The sequence below is a fragment of the Nerophis lumbriciformis genome, linkage group LG09, assembly GCF_033978685.3.
Source record: "Nerophis lumbriciformis linkage group LG09, RoL_Nlum_v2.1, whole genome shotgun sequence".
Taxonomy (NCBI): domain Eukaryota; kingdom Metazoa; phylum Chordata; class Actinopteri; order Syngnathiformes; family Syngnathidae; genus Nerophis; species Nerophis lumbriciformis.
The window spans coordinates 12,070,546-12,092,164 of record NC_084556.2 but is presented as its reverse complement, the minus strand read 5'-3'; positions in this window follow the sequence as shown (position 1 = coordinate 12,092,164).

Genomic DNA, 21,619 nt, shown 5'->3' with positions numbered 1-21,619 from the left:
CAATGAATGGAATTATTAAAACTGTACAACTACAAATCAAGCACACGACCATTTCAAGATTTGAAAAAAATAATACTTTTATTTTTTTCCTACACTCAGCTTTACAGTATTTGTTCTCCACTTTGACAGCGGCAGCCTGCACACTTACACGTATTCATTACAAAGACCAAAAGTGGCTAATGGTGATCAATATTGTAAATCTAGACTGTGTGTGTGCGTGTGTGTGTGTGTGTGTGTGTGTGTGTGTGTGTGTGTGTGTGTGTGTGTGTGTGTGTGTGTGTGTGTGTGTGTGTGTGTGTGTGTGTGTGTGTGTGTGTGTTTTAGAAAAAGCCTCTATTCCGAGGGGACTCCAGCTTGGAGTAGTAAAGGGCACGAGAGGGTTACACTTACAGCCTTTCTACTCATCTATCAATGGTGACCTCAGCATCACCCCTCCCTTTCCTGCACTACACTATACACATTTGTCTTTTACATTATTAAATAATGTTATCATTGTTTGTGATATTGATGATGCGGCTACAATTTGGCAGCGATGTGATGACATTGCCTCAAAGCACTTAGACGGCTACAGTATAAGTTATCACATACACCCCTTTGCCTCTGGCACGGCTTTATGTTTCCAAATCAACCTCACAAACAGACAGCTAAGAGGAGTGCACTACTAGAATGCAACCAGTAGAGGCACTGTGGTCTCAGCAGAGCCGTGTGTAGAGGTAGCACGGACAACTAAACAACACGCGCCATGTTTGCTACCAATGACGTGTGCGGCTGTGCCCGGAAGCATGCAATTGCAATCGTTCTGACATTGTTTTCTTGACGAAATAAACCAAAATTATAAGTCTAAAGTACCACAATACTAATGAATCGTATTCGGTACTATACCGCCTCTAAAAAGTACCGGTTTCCCGCCCCCTGTCGTCGTAACGTCGTGTCATTGTTGGTTTTACAAGCAGAGAAGCATGTTCGACTGTGCACAATTACGGAGTACCTACAAGCAGACACAATGTGTATACAGAAAAGGGAGAACGGACGCATTTTGGCTTAAAAACTAAAGATAAAGGTGAAGTTATAAACACTGAAACGCCCTCAGGAAGAGGTGCTTTAAGACATGGCTAGCTAGTTAGTGGCTAAAGTCCAGCCACAGTCGGCAGTGTTTTAGCTATTTCTAAATCACTAATCACTAAATCACTCCATGGCGACAAATAAAGTAAGTTTCTTACAAGTATCATCCCTGCAGGACGAGGAATAGCTAAACATGCTTCACTACACACCGTAGCTCACCGGCGTCAAAATGTAAACAAACGCCATTGGTGGATCTACACCTGACATCCACTGTAATGATACCAAGTACAGGAGCGTATCTAGTCAATACTACTATGATTACATCGATATTTTTTAGCATCACAAAACCTTTTTTCATTTTTTTTAAAATGTATATTATGTTTATAAACTCAGGAAATATGTCCCTGGACTAGGGGTGTAACGGTACGTGTATTTGTATTGAACCGTTTCGGTACGGGGCTTCCGGTTCGGTTCGGAGGTGTACCGAACGAGTTTCCACACGGACATATTAAGTAGCGTAACGCACGTTGTGTAAACAATGCACACTGAGGCACAACACACGACATGCTAGCAGCTAACGGGCTACGATAGACTGACCATACGTCCTCTTTTCACCGGACATGTCCTCTTTTGCGGAGCTGTCAGGGCAAAGTTTCTTAAATGCCTCAAATGTCCGGCATTTTGAGTTAGGGTTGCGTGTATTTTCAATGTACGTTCAGGGTTAAGAAGGGGTTAAAAACAAAACAAATTGTGCACGCAGCAGCATTCGTGAGGGAGGGGCAGAGACAGAGAGAGCGAGAGAGTCATGATAAACGCGCATGCGTCGCCAGGCTCTGCTTTTTATCCATAGATTTATCAGATTTAATTTTTTATTATCTATAGCAGGGGTGTCAAAAGTGTGCCCCAGAGGCCATTTGCGGCCCACAGCTAAAGTTTTAAAGGCCCACGACACATTCTAAAAATACTATTAAAACAAACAAAAACATAACAAAAGTGAAATAAAAAAGCTTAAAGGTCAAATGTAATTTAGAAAAAGTTGCAATGTGGACTAATAAAACAAAGCTGTTGTTTTTTCTTTCAAACGGTCATTGCTCAAAACATAATATTGAATCAAAATCAATGTTATTATGAATTATTGACCTATCCAAGGTTCCGATTACTTCACATCAAATATTCCACTAAGAAAAATATTTTTGGTGGACGATTTTGCAAATTTGGTAAATAAATAACCCAAAAATTTATATTTTGTTGTTTTCTTACTATACCGAAAATGAACCGAACCGTGACCTCTAAACCGAGGTACGTAGCGAACCGAAATTTTTGTGTACCGTTACACCCCTACCCTGGACACATGAGGACTTTGAATATGACCAATGTATGATCCTGTAACGCCTTGGTATCGGATTGATACCTACTTTTGTGGTATCATCCAAAACATTTAACAGAAGTGTAGATAGAACAAGCGAAAGTAAGCAGATATTAACAGTAAATGAACAAGTAGATTAAGAATTCAATTTCTACCGCTTGTCCTTATTAATTTTGACAAAATAATAGAATGGAAAATGACACAATATGTTACTGCATACGTCAGCAGCTAAATTAGGAGCCTTTTGTTTGCTTACTTACTTATAAAAGACAAGTTGTCTTGTGTATTAACTAGGGCTTGGCGATATGGCCTTTTTTTAATATCTCAATATTTTTAGGCCATGTCACGATGCACGATATATATCTCGATATTTTGCCTTAGCCTTGAATGAACACTTGATGCATATAATCACAGCAATATGATGATTCTATGTGTCTACATTAAAACATTCTTCTTCATACTGCATTAATATATGCTCATTTAAAACTTTCATGCAGAGAGGGAAATCACAACTAAGTCAATTGACCAAAAGTGTATTTATTAAACAGTTATTAAGCAGTGGCACAAACATTCATGTCAATTCAAAACAGAAAGTGCAAGATTGTCAGAGACATCTTAAAACAAGCTATTAGTGCACTTTTCTGCATGATGTCACTAAGAAGAAATATCAAAACAACACTAAATTAAAGTGCACTTTTTATACAGAACGCCACTACAATAGTTTAAAACAAATAAAGTGCACTTTTGTGCATGATGTCACACAAGATATTTCAATAACTGTCAAATAAAAATGAGCTGCATAATAGGAAATCAAATTGTGTCCAGCCTTCGCTATGTGGTAGGTTCCGGCGGACGTTATCTCCTTATGTCGTGGACTATTTTTTTCATACGGTGTTGATGTGGAAATGATTGCCTCGGCATTTTGTTGGTGTGGCACCGAACGGAGATGTTGTCGTGCGGAGTAAGCACTCTTCATTCTCTAGCGGGTGACTTTTGAAATGATGCTACATATTAGTAGCTACTTTTTGTTGCAACGCTTCTGCCCCACACTTGACAAATTACGGTTGTCTGTTCGACATATTCCCACTTGAAGCCAAACCACCACGAGACGATGGACCCCGTGCTGTTTTTCTTAGGAATTAAATCTTCCTTCATTTGTTACCAGATTCGCACCTTCTTTCTCTCGTATTATCACTAGCACCACAGCTAACTTTAGCCGTGCTGCTACCTCTCTGCTCAACGAGGGCGTATACGTATGTGACGTATGTAATAAGGTGCGCTTGTTTAAGTCTCTGTGAGAAGGAGGAACTAGAAAGAGTGAGAAGAGCCTGTAGTGTAATGCCTGCAGCTAAAACCAACTGCGTGAGAACGTATACTCGAATATCACGATATAGTCATTTTCTATATCGCACAGAGACAAACCCGCGATATATCGAGTATATCGATATATCGCCCAGCCCTAGTATTAACTATTTTATTTAAGGACAAACTTGCAATAAGAAACATATGTTTAATGTACCGTAAGATTTGTTGTTAAAATAAAACCAATAATGCAATTTTTTGTGGTCCCCTTTACTTAGAAAAGTATCGAAATACATTTTGGTACGGGTACCAAAATATTGGTATCGGGACAACACTATTCTAAACATACTCCAGCTCATAAACTTACAAAAAACATGTTTTTATTTCGTCAAAGTATAATTTGGGAGCAATTTTGCGGCCGTATTTGATGCACTCCGCCGTTATATTTATGCAGTGCTTAGTGACCAGCAGCCACTCTAACAAGCCCCTGACGGCGCAGTAGACGTAATAAAATACACCGACCAACCAAAAAAACTGTATTACACTCATTTTGCCAAAATCCTCATTAGCTTTGGACCAACGCTTACAGAGAAATGATGACCTTTGTGTGAAGTATGTCAACTGTGTTGGCTGCCTCCAATGTATTGTTTGTCCTCACTGCGCTGTATGCCCTTTGCTTTTACTTTTGTTTTTTGAAATATTTTGTATTGGTTTTCCTGTGGCGAGTCTGCATGGCTTCCTGATTTTATTATCACCATATTAACTTGAATACTGAACTAATGCTGCTTTTTACTGCAATATTTATTAGTTTAGTTTGGATTATTAGTGACAGAAAAGGTGCAATGTTGAAGCAAACTTAAAGACAAACTACAGACCTGTGTCCTTACTTCCACAATATTCTAAAATTATTGAAAAATTGTTTAACAACAAATTGGAGAAATTCATGAACAGAAAACCAATACGGATACAGAGCCAACATTTCAACATCAATGGCGTTAATCAAAATAACGGTAGAGATTACCAATGCAATAGATGGTAAGCAGTGTGCTGCTGCAGTGATTATGGATTTTACAAACACATTTGACACAATTAATCATAATATCTTAAAAAACAAATTAGAAAGGTATGGCATCATAGGGATGGTCTTCAACTGGGTGAAGTTACTTAACCAACAGAGAGCAATATGTGAAGATAGGCAAACACACGTCTACAGAGCTGAAAATATCTTGTGGCGTACCTCAGGGATCAATACTGGGACCAAAATTGTTCTATCTTAATACAAACAACATTTGTAAAGTTACAAAGGACTTAAAGTTAGTACTATTTGCAGATGATACGACTGCGATTTGTTCAGAAGAGAACAAACAGAAGCTAATACAAATAATAACAGAAGAAATTAACAAATTTAAAAGATGTTTTTTTACAAAAACCAACTCTTTGAATCTCAGTAAAACTAAAATAATGCTATTTGGTAACAGTAGAATAGAAAGTCAAACACAAATACAAATAGACGGGGTAAATATTGAAAGGGTAAAAGAAAACACATTTTTGGGTGTAATAATAGATGATAAAATGAACTGGAAATCTCATGTAAAAATATACAACATAAAGTAGCAAGAAACACATCAATAATGAATAAAGCAAAAAAAATCACTCCATATTCTCTACTACTCACTAGTGTTACCATATCTGAGTTATTGTGTAGAAATATGGGGAAACAACTACAAATGTGCACTTAATTCACTAACGGTGTTACAAAAAAGATCAATTAGAATAATAAATAATGTTGGCTATAGAGAACATACAAACCCTTTATTTATTGAATCAAAAATATTCAAATTGAACGACTTGGTGCATTTGCAAACAGCTAAAAGTATGTACAAAGCGAACTATAACCTGCTACCCAAGAACATACAACAATTGTTCTCAACAAAAGAGGAGAACTATAACCTCAGAGGAAAATCTAATTTAAAACATTTGTGTGCAAGTACAACAGTTAAGACCTTTAGCATATCAGTTAAATTATGGAATGGATTAAGCAAGGAAGTCAAAAAAGTACTAATATGATCCAGTTTAAGAAACTGTTCTAACTACAAGTGTTTACAAAGTACAAAGAAGAAGAACCTTATAAACATATTGAACCTTATTTAAGAAAATAGGTAATCTAATTCATCTCATAGGTGAACCATCAATTACTTAACTATTTACGAGAACTTTAATTATTGTTTATTTATGTATTTAATAACTTAACTCATTGTATATTCATGTATTTATTTACTCATTTATCTATTCACTCTTGTGTTACAAATAGAGAACAAACAAATGGCATAAAACAGCTCTAAGGAAAGGGGTAGGATTAAATAAGGTCTGCTTCTTCCTACTCCTTTTCGGACATACTGTAATGAAACAACTGGAAACATGTGATGCATTACATTGTAATTGTATGCATGTTCGAAATAAACTGACACCAACCAACCAAGTTTGGTCATGCAAAGGGTATTAATTCACTGTTACTGAGGGTGAGAGATACCACGTTCCCCATGTGGATGTATGCTTGCTTACCTCGCACAAGATACTACTTTATAATACTACTTTTGATAATATCGCTAATAGTTGGTTGATATTCAAGTGATGTAAATGGAGTATTGTTGGCGGTTTTTGGATGATTACTTAGAGGGCTTTGTGGGCGGAATAGAAGAGCCCCTCGTGACTTATTTGTTGACTTTTGCTAACATTTATTTAGGAATGCATTAAAAAAAAAAAACATATTTGTTGTTGTCTTACAAAAGGGATTGTGAATAATAAACAGCACATCAATTTCCCATTTGTGCGTGTTTCCAGTCACATTTTTTTTATTAATATGTTGCTGGGATACCCATGATTTCAGCCTTTCAAAGCTTCTCTTCGACCACTATTTTTTGACCTCTGTGTTTGTCAAATCCTATAGTTACAGCCCTGGTGTGAAAGTGTGTGTGAATGTGTGAATGTGGAAATAGTGTCAAAGCGCTTTGAGTACCTTGAAAGTAGAAAATCACTATACAAGTACAACCCATTTACCATTTGAAGTAATATTCGTAGGATGGTTGTGCAGTTTGAACAATAAAGATCAATACTAATAATAATAATATTGTTACACATTGTTGTTTCTGCTTTGTTAACACAAGAAAAAAACGTAAATATAACTAAATCATAAAACTGACTTAACTGTTCAAAGAACTGTTTAAAACTCATTGATGTAAATTATGTTAGAAGATGAAAACAGAAAATGAACGGTTATGTTACTATCCATCCATCCATTTTCTACCGCTTGTCCCTCTTGGGGTCGCGGGGGGTGATGGAGCAGGGATCTCAGCTGCTTTCGGGCAGAAGGCAGGGTACACCCTGGACAAGTCGCCACCTCATCACAGTTATTATGTTACTAATTGGTATTAAATGAAAAAGGGGTAGGATTAAATGAGCTTTGCTTCTTCCTACTCGTTTTCGCACACAAAGAAATGAGAATGTGTGGATTGTATGATGTATTATATTATATCTGTATACATGTTCGAAATAAACTCAAACCATAAACATAACCAAGTCATGCCGGTCCCAACTCTCTCAGCCCTCATCTGCTCCGTTTGTTGACATAAGTAAGAAGTACGTTCCTAGGAACACTGAAATCAACGAGCCCAGGAAAGAAGTTTCACTGATGCTTAAAATGACCAAAATACAGTAAATATCATACATATTGTTATGAATGTGTGTTACTACATTCTTATAGCATGTATATAAATGTTGGAGGTTTTTGAAGTTGTTTTAGAGGGCTTTGAATGCAACATAGGTGACTCCCTGCAATGTTAGCCACTTCTTACAATCGTGTTTTTTTAATTATTTTTAGAATCCTAAAAAAAAGACATTTGTGTTCCTGTCTCTCATAAGGATTGTGAATGATAGGCATGATTCCAAAAAAGTGCAGTTCCCCTTTAAGGTGAGGTACCACTATATATCAAGTACATTTAATCATAATGCATCCTTTTGTGGTGGTATCTCTATATTCAACTTTCTTAAGGAAACATTTTTCTTTTAAAATATGTTTACATTTGTGTATTACTTTGATATAATAAAGGTTGCAATGTTATTAATACTACATTTTAGTTGTAGTTGGAAGGCATGTGCCTATCCAACATCAAAGCACCACCCTTGATCTTGTTTTCCTCCCCTTCCCTATATGTCATCTGCAATATCAAATTGAATTCCAGTCCTTAAACGCACTAGCGCCCCTCCCCGCGGTCATCTCGCCGCAAACTATAAATTCAGCATGGCACGTGCCTTCAGAGGGCGCAACACTTCTGCAACACACATCCCCCAAAATACTCCATTTTAATTGCACATTAAAGTCTCGCAAGGCCCCAGTAAAGCTGACCCACCCCAACCGGAGTCTCATTGGGAGCGTCTGAGTCTCACACATGGCTGCTGCTGCTACTACTGGATGGAACGCCAAAACAGGCGTGTTGTGTCTGTGCATGCATGCTACACTGCTCACAACACCGCTAATTAAATGACAGAAGTGAAGGGAATGGAGTGGCAAAATGAACACTAGGTTAGATAATGATTGTAGCTTGAGGACAATCATTTGGGAACGCTTTAATTGGTTCATCCATAACCCTGCTCTGCAGCTCAATAGGTGTCTTCATCAGCCATAACAAGACCCACCCGTTCACTTCAGCATTTGGTTACGAACTTGTAATATTTATGTATCTGCTTTGCACATGCCGAATATGCATGCATACTTAATTTGTATGCATCCATGCCCTGGAATTAGAAAGAGAGGTCGTGTCAACTTTATCCAGGTGGTCAAAAACGCTGTTTTCATTCTAGTTTACCCAGAAACTTCTGGAAAAATAGGACCCAAAAGTAAAAAAAAAAAAAAGAAAAAAGAAAAGAAATCAGTGTACATGTTTTAGATACAGAAATTAAACTCAATGTGACACAGTAAAATTGTGATGATAACCATGGATGACGACAACCAGAAAAGAAAACGGTGATGATAACCTTAGACAAGATCAGGATGCATTGTTAAAAAAAAACAAAGTATGACAATCTCAGAACCACAAAGACTTATTGTGCTCAGTAAAGTACAATGACAACCACAGAACCAGGGTCAGGTTGTTCTGTTAAAAAATAAAAAATAAAACAAATAAAAAGTGTGATGATAACCACAGAAAGAGTAAGGGTGCAAGGCTCCATTGTAAAATGAGACAACAACCACAGATCCACAAACAGAAATTTGTGCAAGGCCATAAATGTATGATGAAAACCATAGGACCAGAAACAGGACACAGGAAGGAGTTAAGATGCTCAGGAAAAGTGTGATGATAACAATAGACAAAGTTAGACTGCTTGGCAAATAACAGTATGGTGACAAACACAAAACTAGAAATGGAATTTAGTGTGATGATAAACTAGGATGACAACCGTAGAACCAGAAATGGAACGCAACACAGAACAGGGTCAGGTCTCTCTGTTTAAAAAAAAACAAAACAAAAACAGGGTGATAAACATAAAACTAAAAATGGAACTTATCCCACACAGTAAAGAGTCAAGATGCATTGTAAAAGTGTGACGATAACCATAGAACCAGACATTTAACTTGACACGACACAATAGAGTCAGGCTGCTTGGTGCAATATTGGCCATGCAATTAGATACATACACAAATTAATTGTACCAAGCAGATGTTAATAAATGTAGATAAATACACACATAAATGTATGTAATAATTCTAGCAATACTTCTAAAACCCCACCAGGTGACATAATGCCTCTGCTTAAACATCCCTATGCCTTCTACTAAGCCTTTAATGTATAAACTTTCTAGCGTGTAACGTTGTTACAACTGTCTTTTCTCATTGCTGGTGGGGCACGTCGCCCTCTGAGGTCACCCCTAGTATTACAGCCAGCTGTGGCACAATTAATCCCTCATTAGTGTCGGCAATAATGACTCTCACACCACCTTGCTTGCAGTCTTTTTCTCTCGGTCTGTCTCGCTCAAACCCCCCCCCCCCCCACTCCAACCCTCTACATCATCACCACCGCCGCCGCCGCCACCAGTGACACCCCGCTGGCAGGAAGCGCTCGCATTTCCCCAAAATAGTGAAAACAAACAACAATTAGCTTCCTGTTGACACAGTAAATGAAAGACTCGTCTGCAAATTAGTCCTCGCTAAATGGAGACTTTTACTGGAGGCGCGCCTTTAAGCATCTATACCTTTTAAATTGTTGACATACAACAGCACGAACTTTGCTATGGCATTTATGAATCCATTTACAGAATAACACTGGGCACCGAAACAGGAGTACAGACCACTTAGCATTCTGCAAACAAAAAAAGAATAAATAGGAATAAAATAATGTAAATCTACTCACCCTTTGATGACTGCGAGGCTCTTAACTCTGTGTTTCTGCAGGTATCAGCAAATTCAATGTAATGCTTTTTATTGCAATTTAAAAAGCATTAGATGAACTTGCTTTGAAATCATAAGACAAGCAGGTATTTATGGGTATTTATTCTTATAAGTTGACCACAGTTAAATTATGAATACATAATTTAACTGTGTTCAAATTATGTGTTCATAAGATACAATAATACTGATGGAAAGTAAACCTATGGGTATTTATTCTTATAATTTGACCACAGTTAAATTATGAATACATAACTTAACTGTGTTCAAATGATGTATTCATAAGATACAATAATACCGATGGAAAGTAAACCTTTTAAACGCATATTATTAATTACTGTAGTATTAATTGGAAGGTCGATAACTTAATTATTCTAAATAGAAAAAAAATGTATAATAAATAAAATTGACTTATCATTTGTGAGCAAAAATTGCATTTCAGTAAATATTAAACAGAAAAACTGAGTTGGGTGGTTTGTTTTGTTGTCTTTTTTGTTGCCAATTACAATCGTATGAATTTTTTAATTTGTGTGGCATTAATTTGTATGCTTTTGGATGCCATTCAAGGCTTTAATTTTTGCAAAATCCATTTAATTACTTTTAATGCATTTTAATGACCTGGAGAAACCCTGTGACTGTCATACAAGTATAAGCAATACAACTAAAATAAAGTCAAAAGGCATGTTATGTTAATTAGAGACTGTAAATCAGGGGTGTCCGATTGTAACAGTGACTATATTGTATATGAATATAAATGTATAACCGCTTCATGATGTTATTACACAATTGCCTACGCATTTGATTTTTTTTATATGTACAAATTGAATGATAGCGTGCTTTGAAATTATTAGACAAGCAGATATCTATGGGGATTTATTCTTATTTTAACAAAAAAAAATTTGGAATATATAATATTATAATTTGTTTGTTCCATGATTATATAATATTAAAGTTAAAAGAATGCAGTCCGAGCAATTTGTCTTTCATAATTGAAGGAGCAAATACATTTAGTTAGAAAGATTAAGTGCTTTTAGATGCACTTTATTTCAAGGACCATATTTAATAATGTAGCGGGCCAGATCTGGCCCCCGGGCCTTGAGTTTGAGACCCGTGCTATAAATTGTCCCTAGGCATGGACGTGCGTGTGAAAATGTGTCTTTATGTGATGTGCCCTGCGATTGGCTGGTACCCAGTTTAGGGTGTACCCTGCATCTCATCTAAAGTCAATTGAGATGCTTATCTGTGGCCCTATCGAGGCTAAGTGCTGTAAAAAATGAATGAAATAGTTTAAGAAAAAACGTTGGCTGTATATGTTCCTAAGAGGCACGTCCACTGCAGTGGACATTTGTGTTCTGCATAACAGACAATAGAAATATAGTTCAAAAGCAAATATCCTGCATGATCCCACACGCAGGATCCAACTCTGTTATTTTCCTGTGTTTAGTACTACTTCCTGTCCTGGTGCTCTTGTTTTGTCACTATTTCCTGTTTAGTCAACTTGCACCAATTTAACACCTACACATTTAAAAATGTATCAATTGGAGAACTGCTATATGCTACTCGGACAAACAACTTGTTAGCATTGCTGCACACATTGTACATACACTAACATGTTCTCACACGCCCTCATGTGTTTGAATACTACTTTCTTAAGCGAGTCAAGCATATAAGATGGCGCTGGCTACCTGCCAAAGTAGAGTTTTACCTTGCTCGTTAAAGTGTGCGCTTTCAGGTAAATGACTGCAGCATTGATAAACTGTAGTACTGTTGTGGAAAGCCAGCTCCCTTTGACAGTGCAAAACATTGCCCTGAGTTGACTGTCTTCTTAAGTTTAAAATGATTTAGGGCTGTAACGATTAATCGTATAATTGGATTAATCGATTACAAAAAGCTTTGATTTACAGTACAGGCCAAAAGTTTGGACAAATCTTCTCCTCATTCAATGCGTTTTCTTTATTTTCATGACTATTTACAATGTCGATTGTCACTCAAGGCATCAAAACTATGAATGAACACATGTGGAGTTATGTACTTAACAAAAAAAAGGTGAAATAACTAAAAAAAAAAAAACTGTTTTATATTCTAGTTTCTTCAAAATAGTCAACCTTTGCTCTGATTACTGCTTTGCAGACTCTTGGCATTCTCTCGATGAGCTAACTCCTTCAAGACTGTTGGAAAACCATTTCAGGTGACTACCTCTTGAAGTTCATCGAGAGATTGCCAAGAGAGTGCAAAGTAGTAATCAGAGCAAAGGGTGGCTATTTTGAAGAAACATGTTTTCAACTATTTCACCTTTTTTTGTTAAGTACATAACTCCACATGTGTTCATTCATAGTTGTGATGCCTTCAGTGACAATCTACAAAGTAAATAGTCTTGAAAATTACAAAAACGCCTTGACTGAGAATGTGTGTCCAAAATGTTGGCCTGGACTGTATATTCTGTTGCTTCGATTAATCAGTTTATAAACTGATAAAAATTGACCAAACTGAACTTTAAATACGCGCATGGCCACTGCAATACAGCGCACATGAGTTAATACACACCTGTTAAAAGTGCAATTTCAATGTTGATGATTGTGGTTATTGGGGAAAATAAAGAATAACGGTTATGGCAAGCAGAAAAAATATTATTTTAACTATTTCCCTAAAAATACACATTGAGACGTTACAGTGTGTTGTATCCGATTATTTGAACAGATTAATCGATTACCAAAATAATCGATAGCTGTCGTCCTAAAATGATCCCAAACTTTGGACAGCTTCCATCCTTTCTTTTGGGCCATTTCCTCTCCACTGCTTGCTAAACCACACATATCACGGCACCCACACCACTGCGTGCGGTCCCGATTTTATAAATTTTTATTAGTTACACTGATTAAACAATTAATCGAAGCAACATAATATAAATCGAAGCTTTTAACTAAGCGATTAATTGTCACGGGTCCATTAACATCACAAGCTATGATTGAGTTTGTGGCCTATAAATGTACATTGAAAACTTGTGTTTTCAATGCAGGTAAATTCGGAAAGGAGGAGTACAATTCAGGAACCCAAACTTATTCCATAAATTACATGGAGTGGATTTTTGATTGCGTGAAAGTAAATCTAAAACAGCTGAGATGGAGGATTGGAATGTTCTAGGAGGAATGGAGGTGTGGCTGATCTCACGCGTGACTTTCTGCTCCTGCTACATTTTGAGGATATAAGGTCAACGCGAATGCTGACTTTGATTAATCGTCTCTGTTTGCAAGCGTTAAAAACGCCATTTCAGCATCATCATCGTCATCATCATCATCATCATCATCAGCAGCAGCAGCAGCAAGAGCTATCCCCCGGCTCAGAGCGGCTGCTATCTGCTTAGGGAGCAGATGGGCGTAGAATAGAAGATTGCGTAGCTGAATTGTTTGTGAGGAAAGTCAAAATAGAACGCGTTCCGATCTGACACGTACCTTGGGAACAACGCTAGACGATTTTTGGGTATGATGCTGGCAAAGAACCGCAGATAATTTTGATGCATTTTTTTTCCCCTGAGGATATAATGTTTTTTAATGTGTTACCCCAACCCGAGAAGTGGTAATAGAAGTAGCAGAATAAAACCTTATTCAAATCCATTACCTCGATTAGAAATTAACCCTCAAGAAGTCCACCTCGTATTTATGTAACGAGGGCGGGAGGCACTATTTTTTTAAAGTAAAGCATTTTGTGCTACATTCTATATGTATAAAAAGTGCTAAACAAATAGTTTGATTTGATTAAAACACACACATTTGCAACTACTGCCAAAAAATGTCAGCTTTCCAAAAACTGCTATAAAAATACCATATACTGTTCTGTATTATGTTTGTAATAATGAGTTACCTCAACCCGAGAAGTGGCAATAGAAGTAGCAGAATAAAACCTATATTAAATCCATTACCTCGATTTGAAATTAACCCTCAAGAAGTCCACCTCTCATTTATGTAACAAGGGCGGAAGGCACTATTTTTTAAAGTAAAACACTTTGTGCTACATTCTATATGTATAAAAAGTGCTAAACAAATAGTTTAATTTGATTGAAACTCACACATTTGCAGCTACTGCCAAAAAATGTCAGCTTTCCAAAAACTGCAGTAAAAATACCATATACTGTTCTGTATTAATATGTTCCCACTTTAAAGAAGTCCATCTTTGTTTTAAAAAAAAAAAATTCACCCTATAAGTATGTTTACATTACTTACTGTAATATCACTTGTTGAAATCTATATTCTATGAAAAATGACAGGACATAACACTTTTTATAACATAACACATCATACAAAACATAGCATAAGACAATGTTGTTTTAAATAAATAAAAAAATTTAACTTTTTTTTTCAGCCCTAATGTTGGTTTTTGTGCTATTATTCCTAAATTGTCACCTGAGGTCCTAATGACAAAAAATGTCAGGTTCCTAAAAAAACTGCTGAAAATATATTTATTCAAATTTAATTTTCCAGTTGAAAAAAGTTAGTCTTTTAAAACTACTTCTACCTAAAATATGCCTCAATTACTAATCATAATAGTAACCATTTAAAGACCAGTGTATTTACAAGTTACCATGCATTGTTGTTGTAGGTTCTTAAGATTAGAAAAAAAAAAATCACACATGAGGTCTTAAAGACCAACAATGTCAATTTCCCAAAAACTGCTGCAAATATATTAGATATTTTTTTCCACTTGAAAGAAGTCACTCTTTTAAAACTACTTCACCTGCAATATACCTCAAATACTATATACATTAAAAGGGATATGATTATTTTGAAGGCCAGTATGTTCACATAAGTTACTATACACTATGCATATGCAAAAAAAAAAACGCTTGAAAGACTAAAAATGTCACCTTCCCCAAAATAGCTGTAAAAATATAATACATCAGTATTTTTTGCACTTTAAACAAGTACCACCATAATGACCAACATTAAAATACAGTAGCATAGTAGGCCTCAGTATTCATTAAAAACAAGGCAGATGGGTTATTTAAAAAGTATATTTGATATTTTTGGCCACTGTTAGGGATGTCCCGATCCGATATTTGGATCGGATCGGCCGCCGATATTTGCAAAAATGGGCATGAGAAAATGCCGATCCAGATCCAGTTTAAAAAAAACTCCGGTTCGTGTTTTCCAACGCACCGATTTAAATAATACATTCCACTTTTCTGCTGCTCCCTGAGTTCCGTTTGGCATTTTCCAGCACACCTTCAACACATCCACAAGTCTGTGAATTCTCATGCAGTTGCTTTTAGCTGCTGGCATTACACGACAGGCTCTTCTCACTCTTTCCTGTGTCTCCCTCTCACAGACAGCGAGCGCGGCTTCTTACACACGTCACATACTGTCACGACATACGTCACATACGTATACGTCCTCCCCGAGCAGAGAGGTAGCAGCATGGCTAACGTTAGCTGTGATGCTAGCGCAGCCGCTAAGGTGCGCGCCTGCTCAAGCGTCCTCTGCGCACGGTAAATCTATGCCACGCACAAAATCAAATAAAAAAATAAGGGCATAACAATTTTCGACACACTGACACGACAGAGAAAACAGTTTTCGTCATCATTGTTCAAATATTGTAACATCTATCGAGACGCTTATCTCCATTCGGTGCCACACGTCCACACCATCAAAAATGCCGAGGTAAACATTTCCAGATCAACACCGTATGAAAAAAATAGTGTTTTTTTTAGTTGTGATTTCCTTCTCTGCATGAAAGTTTAAAAGTAGCATATATTAATGCAGTATGAAGAAGAATGTTTTAATGTAGACACATAGAATCATCATACTGCTGTGATTATATGCATCAAGTGTTCATTCAAGGCTAAGGCAAAATATCGAGATATATATCGTGTATCGCGATATGGCCTTAAAATATCGCAATATTGAAAAAAGGCCATATCGCCCAGCCCTAGTTCAATGATGCCATTTCTGTTTGTCATGTATAATTTGGTCTATTTTGTGTTTATCCTTGAATAAACAGGTCAGTTTCTTGTTACCAACCATTGTGTATTATTCAAACTCACCTAATTCAGCTGGCTAGTTGTTATCAAGAGTACTAAAACCCTTTTCAACATGATTCTGACAACTAAGTAGGCTAAATAACTTTAATACATGCTCAAATAGGCCAGTATCGGATCGGAAGTGCAAAAACAATATCGGTATTGGATCGGAAGTGCAAAAACCTGGATCGGGACATCCCTAGCCACTGTAGTAACATTGCACAGAGTTTGAACAGTAACACTGTGTTTGAATACCGGAAATAAAAATATTGGTCTTTAATCAAGTGATTTATTTGGCATACCACTAGATGTAGCCCGTGTACCACAAGTGGTACAGGTACCACAGTTTGAAAATCCCTGCTGTCTATTACATATCAAATATTGTTCATATTCATGGATTTTTAACCATGGAAAAGGCCAGTATGTCTACATTTCAACACAAACAAACAGTAAAACAAAGTAAAATATAATGTTCTGTATGCTTTGAATAGGAAAAGTAGCACCATCAGGTGGAAGGATATGTAAAATACATCATTAAAAGCCAGTAGTTTAGGGAAAAAAATGCACAAAGTAATAAACATGGGATCAAAAAGGGTACTTTTGTTTTCATCTGGGCCTTTTTTGCCGTTAAGATCAAATGTGTCGAGTTGTGTGTTGCTTTGCCATTTAAGGAGGAAAGATGATTGAACTGAAAATTATATTTTTTTACTTTTATTCATTTGACACAAACCTGAATGTTTTTACATAGTTCAAATAAGGTAGCCTCCACTCAGTTCAAATATGTATTTGTTCAAGGTACAGTAATTGCCGTCAGATTTAATGTCGACAGATTTTCTGGCAAGGTGAGCAGATGGTTGGTGACAGATGCAGCAGAGAACATTAAGATTTGTGAACATTAAATGACATCAGTTTAATTAGATGTAAATCAATACAAATGTTCAATCATAGCGTTACTGAAATACTTTTGACTTGGTTTTTTTTCAAACAAATGTGTAAAACAACGTGGGTAACAGGAGCAAAAACTGGTCCCAGGTCAGTATTTATGGAGTGGTTGAGTAAAATACTGTAAGCTATTGTATTGATCATCAAGCAGAGAACACCATTTCTTGGCAAATGGCTTATCGATTCATAGTCTGTCGTCATAAATCAACGTCTGTTGTGTTTTTATCATTCACTAAAAGAGTAAAGTCCAATATAAATCATAAACTAGACATATGGAGTTGAAAAGTGCTATTTCTCCTGTGTTGAATGGGTATTTTATGGATGAAATGACAAAAATATATTCTGTGATATATAATAACAACAGTTCAATGCCCAAAACTATTCATATACTAATGTTATAGTGGATTACAATGTCCTTTTTTTTTTTTTAAACACATGTTTCCAGAATACTATAGAAAGGTGAAATATTGTTTTTCTTCAAACATTGTCAGATAAAATTAGGGGCATTAATAATATTTCACCATGTATTAAAAAATGCATTATATTATTCCAGCTTAATTATAGCAATGTTGATACGGTTGTTTTTGTCGTGCCCCCAGGATGCAGCGACAGCAGGCAAAGTGAAGGTAAAATGTATTTACCGGGTAATAACAAAAAAAAATTGAAACATTTGGAAAGTGCACAAAAAAGGCTAAACAATCACAAAAAGCATCGGGAAAGCAATGCAATGTGGCGGTACAAAGCACAATGATTCAGTCCTGTCCAGAGGACAGTACATACTGTAAAATGCATCCTGATTGGCAACCACAAACAGGTGTGTCCTGATTGCTAATCAGGGACAGGTGAGGGAGTCAGCACTAAGACAGGAGAACTGGTGTCAAAAAAGGACGCAAACAGGAAATAAAAACAAAAATAACAGCGCTGGGCAGGAAATAAAATAAAATAATAATTGTCATGAGCGATCATGACAAATGTAACAAATAAAAATATAAAAATGTACCTCAAAATGTGGGCAGATAATTAAATAGTTTTGTTTTTTACATGTATAGGGTTGACGTGGATATACAACATAAATCATATTTATTTGGCCGATGATAGCGATTTTCATTCTATTGTTATCCTGTGATCAGGGATGTGAAGGTATGAAAATGTTTTATCAGGGTTATTGTGACCAAAATTATCATCGGTTATCATTATTATTGAGGTATTTAAAAAAAAAATCAAAGACTACTTCTACTGAAATCTTTTAACCACGTTTTATTAAAATAACCACAAACAAATAATAAATAAATGATAAATGGGTTGTACTTGTATAGCGCTTTTCTACCTTCAAGGTACTCAAAGCGCTTTGACACTAAGGCTGCAGCTAACGATTATTTTTCTATCGATTAATCTATAGATTATTTTTTCGATTAATCGGTTAATCTATAGATTTTTTTTTTCCGATTAATCTATAGATTATTTTTCCTTTTACCGATTATTTTTTTTATTTAAAATGAAGATGAAAAAATAAATGTTGGCCAGTTTTTTCAAAAGGCATGACTTTTATATACAAAAAAAAAAGTATGGCCACTCAGTCAACATTGACAACAACATGACAAAATATTCTGTAACAATGTAAACATTTAAAACTTTTAACATTTAACAAAATTAAAAGTAGCTTATTTGCTTTTTAATGTGCAAATATAAAAGTAAACATCCAGTGCAAATCTTAATATTCTGCAATAGTATAAGCATTTCTAAAGTAAAAGTATTGCTTATTTTGCTTTAAAATGTGCAAAAATAAAGATAAACATCCAATACAAAAAAGTGCAAAACGAAATATTCTGTAACAGTGTAAACATTTCAACAAAAGTAAAAGTATTGCTTATTTTGCTTAATAACACAACAATGATAGTATGATTAAAGTGAAAGTTAATTGTTGGTTTGTACATAGTATATGTAACTGTTAATGTTGTAAAAGGTATTTGCACAACTAATTAACATTAGCGTTAAAGAGGAGCGCGTCTTTGTAAACACTGAACAGGCATGCCAAACGCGCCTCTCAGAGCGAAACAGTGTTTTAGTTTATGAATTTACAACGCAGATACAAATGACACATTCATGATTTTGTGTAATGATGACAATGTATACTCACGCGGACGATTGACTAGTTGATGGTGATGGCAAGAACGCTGTCGGGTGTTTTCTTTTCAAATGTTCCTTCATAGCCGTTGTGCTGCTATTATAGGCCATTTCCGCTCGACACAGTGTGCATACAACAACTGTCAAGTGTTTTGCTTTTTTCGCTGTGCTTATCCCACACTTGAAGGGATGTACCAATGCTGAATGTGGCTTCTGGATTTCACTCAAAAGACCAGACCGTAGTTACTTTTTCCTTTTATTTTCCTTTAGTTTGCAACAGTTTTTCCAACCAAGAAACAGATTATTTTTTCTTCTTTAGTCTTTTTAGCAGTCTTTAGCAGTGTTAATAGACTTTAGTTTCTTTAGCTGTCATTAGCTGTCTTTAGTAGCCTTTAGCTTCTTTAGTAGGTGAAAAACCTTTAAGGACAAAACACCACAAGATTAACATGCTGTAAAAAATCAATCAATTATCAATCCCATAATTTACAACTATTAATTAGCTATCAAACTCTTAACCATTAAACAAGTGCAAGAAAATGGACACATCTTTTCCCTTTAAGTTAAAACAGATTTTAAATAAATTGTCTCAACATAAATGCACCAAGATACATATAAAATACATTTAACACCAGAAACACAATAGATAAATGCAACAGAAAACCCAATATGCAAATACATAAATACCTAACCAATTAACCACCTATTTAGATACATATTTAAAATCCATATTCAATATAAATATATTATTAATTTAGCAGTGAAACACTCAATCTTAAACGCTGTCTACTGGTAGAAAAATGCCCCTTTTTCTACGCCCTCACCAACACAGTTAAATCCAACACTTTAAATTGAGCGACTTCACCCTTCTGATGAAGCAAACTGCTCCAACATTTATCAAACTAAGCAAAGAATATCAACACTAAACAACAGTTACATAACACACTGTGTGTATTTAGCCTCCAGACTAAGCACGCTACATGCACACAACCCCCCCTCCCATCTCACCAGCGCAACAGGTGCGCCACACCCACGAAGAGAAATATTAAATCTTACATACTTTTGGCACAACTCTGGGTTATCTGTAATGAACTAAACCTTTTTCCACTCTGCGCTGGCGTCTTTTGTACTCCTTGATTTGACACAGCGGTCTAATTACCGGGCTCGCGCACCAGCAGATGAGACAGGAGCGCGCCGCGTTATACCTGCGCGCGAACGTAAACTGATCGGCTCTGATTTTATAAGCCGACTGGCCGAAATAATGCCGAATTATATACATTTGTTTATTGAAATACTCCCACACTTTTGACGACTTTTGGCGTGCTTTTTTTCCCTCGCTCGCACCGCTCGCATCATCTGCTTTGCGCTCCGCCATGACGGCAGTGTGACGTAAATATGCGACGCGTCGAAGCATAAAAACGACGTCGACGTATTTATGTAACCGATGACGTCGACTACGTCGACGCGTCGTTTCAGCCTTATTTGACACTACTTCCACATTTACCCATTCACACACACATTCACACACCGATGGAGGGAGCTTCCATGCAAGGCGCTAACCAGCACCCATCAGGAGCAAGGGTGAAGTGTCTTGCTCAGGACACAACGGACATGACGAGGTTGGTACTAGGTGGGGATTGAACCAGGGACCCTCGGGTCGCGCACGGCCACTCTACAACACATTTAAAATGAATGTATGTACCTCAAGTAGAAAATTGAATATGCGTAAGAAATCAACACAAGCATTATAAACAAAGTAATACATCAGAAACAAAATAGCAACATAAATAAATAAAAATAAATGTGAAAATTGTGCAAGATGGCAACTTTTGGACATAAGACGTTACTGCACTTTTTGTCCATATAGATAAAAATAGTGTCCATGTATGAGATCTAGTCTTACACAGTTATGGCCAAAATAATCAAGATTATTTTAATCATTACTGAAATCACGATTATTAATCACGATTATTGATTATGTTAGTTGGGGTGGGGTGTGAACGCGACGCCATCATGTAATGTGAATGTCTAATAAAAAGGCTATCGTTATCCATATATTTAAAGATAAATATTTGTGGTTTTGTTCAATAATAGTATCAACGTGTCAGCTTGTTCTCATTACATAACCCCTTTATCTCTACTTTTACTTTTTGATTCATATGTACATGTGCATGTTGTATCAGGACAGTTACATTCGGACTTTGAACATAAATGTGTCGTATAAGAATTAACTATACACCATGAAACATTAACAAAACGCTATGTCACATGAATGGTTTTTAAAGTAACAATGTTGTGAAATGAAAAAAAAACACAAGTAATGCCGAAAAACATGGTGTTTATTTTTTTATATCAATATAAAACACAAAGCAGTTTG